A 6,414-nucleotide genomic window follows, 5' to 3' on the forward strand; every position below is an offset into this window, starting at 1 on the left:
CAGAGCTCCTAAAACCCTTGGAATTTCCCAGTTGATAAGAGCAATGGGAGTATCTTTTCTTTTAGTATTTGGCCTTTTGTCCTTTGTTTCTGAAATAATGCCAGGGCCATGAAAGTGAAAGGAATGTCTTGTGCCATAACAAGTGTCATAACAAATCCCCTTCAATCACACTTGAGTTTATGTCAATGGGGTGACTTTTGGAAAGCCCCTAAGGATGGGGGCTGGTTGCCAGGGGAGCCAACCATGTGATTAGAGGGTTGGAACTTTCAATCCCAAACTTCCAGGGAGGGGAGAAGGGCTAGAGATTGAGTTCAATCACCAATGGCCAATGATTTAATCAATCGTGTCTATGTAACAAAGTCTCCATAAAACCCCAAAAGGACCACGTTTACGGAGTTTCTGGGTTGATGAGCATGTGGAGGTGCTGGGAGGGTGGCACACCCCTTCCCACAAAGCTTGCCCTGTGCATCTCTTCCATCTGGCTGTTCCTGAGTTGTATCCTTTTGTAATAAACTGGTAATCTAGCAAGTAAACTGTTTTCTTTCTTTCTTTTCTTTTTGGCTGCAGTGTGTGGCATGTGGGATCTTAGTTCCCTGACCATGGATTGAACCTGCGTCCCCTGCATTGGAAGCACAGAGTCTTAACCACTGGGCCACCAGGGAAGTCCAGTAAACTGTTTTCTTGAGTTCTGTGAGCCTCTCTAGCAGATTAATCAAACCTAAGGAAGAAGTGGTGGGAACGACTGATTCAGAGCTGGTTGGTTAGAAGCACAGTTATCAACCTGGACTTTCCCTTGGTGTCTTGTATGTGGGGAAGGGACAGTCTTATAGGACTGAGCCCTTAACCTGCAGGATCTGACACTATTTCCAGGTAGATGGCCCGGAATTGAGTTAAATTGTAGGACACTCAGCTGGTGTCGCAGAAACGCTTGATGTGTGGAAAAACCAGACATCTGGCATCAGAAGTGATATGGTTTGAGAATAGAGGAGACACACAACAGGAAGTGAGTTTTTCCTTTATACCTTCTCTAAAACAACTGGCCCAGACACAAAAATATCAATGTCTTGAAAGACAAAGAAAGGCCGAGAAACTGTTCGCAATTACAGTAAGTCCCCTACATGTGAACAAGTTCCATTCCGAGAGTGCGTTCATAAGTCCAATTTGTTGGTAGGTCCAACAAAGTTAGCCTAGGTATATAACTAACACAATCGGCTATATAGTACTGTACTGTATTAGGTTTATAATACTTTTCACACAAATAATACATAAAAAACGAACACAAAAAATAAAGAAAACATTTTTAATCTTACAGTGCAGTACCTTGAAAAGTACAGTAGTACAGTACAACAGCTAACATACAGGGGCTCGCATCAAGTGAACAGGCAAGAAGAGTTACTGACTGGAGGAGGGAGAGGAGGTGGGAGGTGGTAGAGCTGAAGGATCGTCAGCAACAGGAGACGGAGGGCGAGCTGCAGTTTCACTCATGCCTGACGTTGAAGGCACAGGTTCTGGTTCCTTGCTGGAACCAGATGCATGTTCACACCTTTGAAAGTTCACAACTTGAAGGTTCGTATGTAAGGGACTTACTGTAAAGGAGCCTACAAAGGCATAAGAGTGTGACCTGTGATCCTGGATTGGAAGACACAATTGCTATAATGGACATTATTGGGATAACTGGGGAAATTTAAATATAGATTGTATACTAGATAGTGGTGTTGTAGAGATATTAAGTATCCAGATTTGATATTTATATTATAGTTAGATAAGAGATAAAATCCTTGTTCTTAGGAAATCCATGCTGAAGTATGTAGGGTAAAAGGTCATGATGTCTGCCACTTACTCTCACATATTTCAATAGTAATAAGAAGGAGAAAGTATATTCGTGTATATATATATAAAATATATGTGAAAAGAAAGACAAAGCAAATGTGGAAAAATTTGACTCTTGGTGAATACAGGGGGAAGGTCTAAGGGTGTTCATTGTACTACAACTTTTCTGTAGGTTTAAAATTGTTCAAAATAAAATTTAAAATAAAAAGCTAAAAACATTTCCAGTTGAAAATACTTTGGGACTTCCCCGATGGTGCAGTGGTTAAGAATCAGTCTGCCAATGTAGGGGACATGGGTTTGATCCCAGGTCCGGGAAGATCCCATGTGCCTTGGAGCAACTAAGCCCCTGCGCCACAGCTACTGAGTCCACATGCCACAACTACTGAAGCCCATGCGCCTATAGCCCATGATCCTCAGCAAGAGAAGCCACTGCAATGAGAAGCCTGTACACCACAACGAAGGGTAGCCCCCGCTCGCCACAACTAGAGAAAGCCTGCGTGCAGCGGTGAAGACCTAATGCAGCCAAAAATAAATGAAAAATAAATAAATTTAAAAAAATAATAAAGAAAGAATAAAAAGTTAAAAACATTCCCAATTTAAAATACTTTGGACTGTATTCAGTGATCAAGTGTGAAATTTCTGTATCAACTCCATTTGTGATACCAAGTTTGGTAAAATAATGAATGAACCAATTTAAAGATAGTGCATTTATCTTCCTTAAAATGACTAATGACGGAAATGAGAAGCCAGAGGGGTAGAGGCCAGGGAAAAAGGGTTTCAAAATGAGAGTGAAAAACAATCAAAGATGTTGCAAAGAAGTAAGATGTGCGCTAAGGTGTATCTGCTGGGTTGAGTAAAGGGGACTTTGGTGGAGCATCTGGTCAGCCGGGGAGTGGGAGAGAGGGCCGGGGAGTCATCAGTTAAGGGATGGTTGTGAAAGCCTGGGGAAGGATGGGGATTTGGAATACGAGTAGAGGATTTCGGTTGTTTTATTAATCGATTGAGGGAATTCCCTGGCAGTCCAGTGGTTAGGACTCCACACTTCCACTGCAGGGGCCACAGGTTCAATCCTTGGATGGGGAACTAAGATCCTGCAAGCCTCAAGGCGTTGACAAAAACAGACAAAAAAAAGTTGATTGAAGTTTTGAGCTTCCGAATTTTGACAGAAAATGTGTGTGGTGGTGACTTGGGAGTGTGGTGATAAACAGCTAGTCCTCTTCTAGGCTTGCTACCGACTCCAGTTGCCTGGGATTGTCCCGGGTTTAGCACTGAAAGTCCCTCATCCTGGGAACCTTCTCAGTCGGGATGGCCACTGTCCACTCCCAGGTTGCTCCCACCGATATTAAATGGTCACTGCCAGCCTGGGAGGTTACATTATATTTATTCGTTCAACAAGCTTTTGCTGGCGGTGGAAATATGATGGCCAGCAAGGCAGACACAGCCCCGACCCTTACAGACCACGGGAAATTCCTTCTTTGCATTGAAGTGGTATTAATCAAACTGGGCCTCTTTTATTTTATTCATTTATTTATTTATTTTGCCGTACGCGGGCCTCTCACTGTCGTGGCCTCTCTCCGGACACGCAGGCTCAGCGGCCATGGCTCACGGGCCCAGCCGCTCTGTGGCATGTGGGATCTTCCCGGACCGGGGCACGAACCCGTGTCCCCTGCATCGGCAGGCAGACTCTCAACCACTGCGCCACCAGGGAAGCCCTGGTCCTCTTTTTAAAAAAATCTTATTTTCCCTCATTATAATGGTAGAAAAACTGAGAAGAAAAGTGTACAAAGGCAGAGAAAAAAAAAATCGCACTGGCAGATTTCCTTTCAGTATTTTTCCTACACGTTTCCCCAGTCACTTCCTATCAGTGTCCAAAAAAATGCAAGTTAATTTTAATTTTGGCCACAAACCAAGAACAAAAAGGTTAAGTGCATTGAATTAAATTTTCAAGCCAAAGTTAAAGGCTCTGAGGATGATCTGCTGTCTCCAAGGGTCCAATCCCTGTTCTTTTCCTCTAGCAGGTGTGATCACAGGCCTGGCAGAGGCGGATAATGACTTTCCCTCCTCAGCAAGGCTTCCTGCTTTGCAATTTTTTTTTCTTTTTACAAATTGAAATGCTGCATTCATTTGATAACGAATCAAGTAGAACAGAGGAGATTATGGTGAAAAACAACAGTGCCTCACCCCTTCCCATCCTGTTCCACCCAACACCCTCCTGTGACCTAGAGGCAACCCCATTTTTTTTTAACGACATAAATGAAACAGCCAATTTTATTCAAATTCTCCAAAATTTATGCTCAATATGTTCATTGTTTCTAAAATGTTTCACCTTTGTATAATGGTTTTATTATTTCATCTTTCTTTTATAGTTTTTTCATTTTTTCTGTACAGCTCTTCAGTAGAAGCCAGAGTCCTGAGTTGCCCAGTTAGGAGCCTCTGACCTACTATTCTGATTAAGTTTCTTCTCAATATTCATGGCCAACATCTGGCTTCTAAATGAAAGGCTTTTGGTCTTTTCAATCACTTGCTGATAGGGTGAGACTGCACTGTTACCCATACCCACATGACCTAATTTAGAATCAATCTTGGCATCCAGTCTTGAATTTCTAATCAAATTTACAATCCACCTTTCAGCTTCTTCTGGAGTCATGTTCAGTTTATCTGCCAACATGTTTATGCTGCTACATTGATGGATGCGACAAAATGTCTCAAATACGAAGAGACAGGCATTTTCAATGAAATCCTCAAGACAAGCCACCAAGAAGAAATCATTCACTAGCACTGATTCACATTCCCTTAGCTTTTTCTGAGCCCCATCAAAGTCAAAGTTAACATATAAGCATTCAACAGACTCTGTAATTGGGTTTTTATATGTGTAAGACTCCTGTTGAATAACTTTGACCAGATCTTTTAGCACCTGCCGGCGTTTTCAGACATCTTTGTTTGTTATGACTGCTGTGGTCAAATAGCGGAGAATATGTGGACACATTGTCTGAATTGTGTTAAGATACGGTGGCTGGTAAAGGAAGAGATCAATAATGTTATCACACCCTTTAGGGTAATTGAAGAAAACAGAGACCAACGAATGAGCCACATTCGCTGCTGAAGAGTTTGAAGTGGAGAACTCACAGAATTATTATCTATGGTCTCTTTTAGTGGTGTGTGGTCTTCCATGGCTGCATCCCAATTCTGCATTAAGATTTCAGAGGCCAGTTTTCCCCAGAGTGAACTCAAAGCATTTCTGTCCGTTGCTGGAACCAACACTCTAAAGAAGCATAGACATTCTGCTGCTCCAGAGTAATTTCCACATTCATATTGGAATTTTGCATATCTGTAGAGTGTATCCAAATATTTCTGCCTAAAACCATGCTTGTCTGCCAGGTAGTCAAACAGCATCTGACCATCCCTGGTTGACTGTATTTGAGGCAACCCCTTTTAATGGGTTCTGTTTTTATTTCTTTTGGAAGTTTCCAAAAATTCTAGCGCAAATGCCCGTACTTTATTTCTTTATATATCAATTTTAGTGAATGTTGAGTTTCCAATATAAAACATGAGGCGTTTAACTCATTTACCCTCCCTCTCCCTCTCTTCTTCCCAATAATGACTATTTATATTATTATTTTTGTTTTTATATTAATTATTTTGGTTCCATCTACTTTCCTCAGCATCTCTAGCAAGAGAGGCCAGCTTGTAACTCCTCTTTCTCTCCTCACTTCCACATGCAAACTTTTCTCAGTTTCACATTTATTGTACAAAGTCAAGATTTGGGGTATTTACAATTGTTCCTGCAACCACAAACAAGTATTCTTGATTTTTCTATGTTGACTCCAAAGGTTAAGATCCAATGAACAGTATTGACATTATGAGGGCCTTGTGAATACTGGTCACACTCAAACAATGGGCTGGAACCCCGCACCCCCTGCAGTAGAAGTGTGGGGTCTTAACCATTGGACCACCAGGGAAGTCCCAGGATTACACTTTCTATTCAATGCACTCAATCCCACAACCCAGGAGAATGTTTCAGGCATTAAGGTCATTGATTAATACTATATCAGTTAAATACCATCATGTCATATTAGAACTTGCCTATCATTTAAACTATTATTTATTTATTTATTTTGGCTGCACCGGGTCTTAGTTGCAGCACACGGGATCTCCCTTGCAGCATGTGGGATCTTTTATTTTACTTGTGCCATGCGGACTTCTCAGTTGGCCCACAGACTTCTTAGCTGGGGCATACGGACTCTTCGTTGCAGCATGCATGTGGGATCTAGCTCCCCAACCAGGGATCGAACCTGGGCCCCCTGCATTGGGAGTGTGAAGTCTTACCCACTGGACCACAAGGGAAGTCCCTTGCCTATTATTTAAATCAAGAATTTCTTCTTCAGTTTTGGAATTTTCCTAAAGATTCTGATGGCTTTTCTTTCTTCTTGTACTCCTTACCTATAGCATGTCTTTTTTTCCCCCGAGTTATCGTTCATACCATTTATACAATTCAAGCCACATTTTTGCTGCCTCCTCCAGGTAGAACCCATTACTCCCTAAGTCATCATCCTTCATTCCCTGTTCTTTGGGCTTAGATCCACT

At 41.9% G+C, this 6,414-nt stretch overlaps 1 pseudogene; it reads right to left on the reverse strand.

The window, feature by feature from the left end:
• Positions 1-4,222: 4,222 nt before the first annotated feature.
• Positions 4,223-6,023, reverse strand: LOC103083680 (eukaryotic translation initiation factor 3 subunit E pseudogene; annotated as a pseudogene).
• Positions 6,024-6,414: the final 391 nt, after the last annotated feature.

This window comes from Lipotes vexillifer, unplaced genomic scaffold (genome assembly GCF_000442215.2).
Source record: "Lipotes vexillifer unplaced genomic scaffold, Lipotes_vexillifer_v1.1 scaffold611, whole genome shotgun sequence".
Lineage (NCBI taxonomy): Eukaryota > Metazoa > Chordata > Mammalia > Artiodactyla > Lipotidae > Lipotes > Lipotes vexillifer.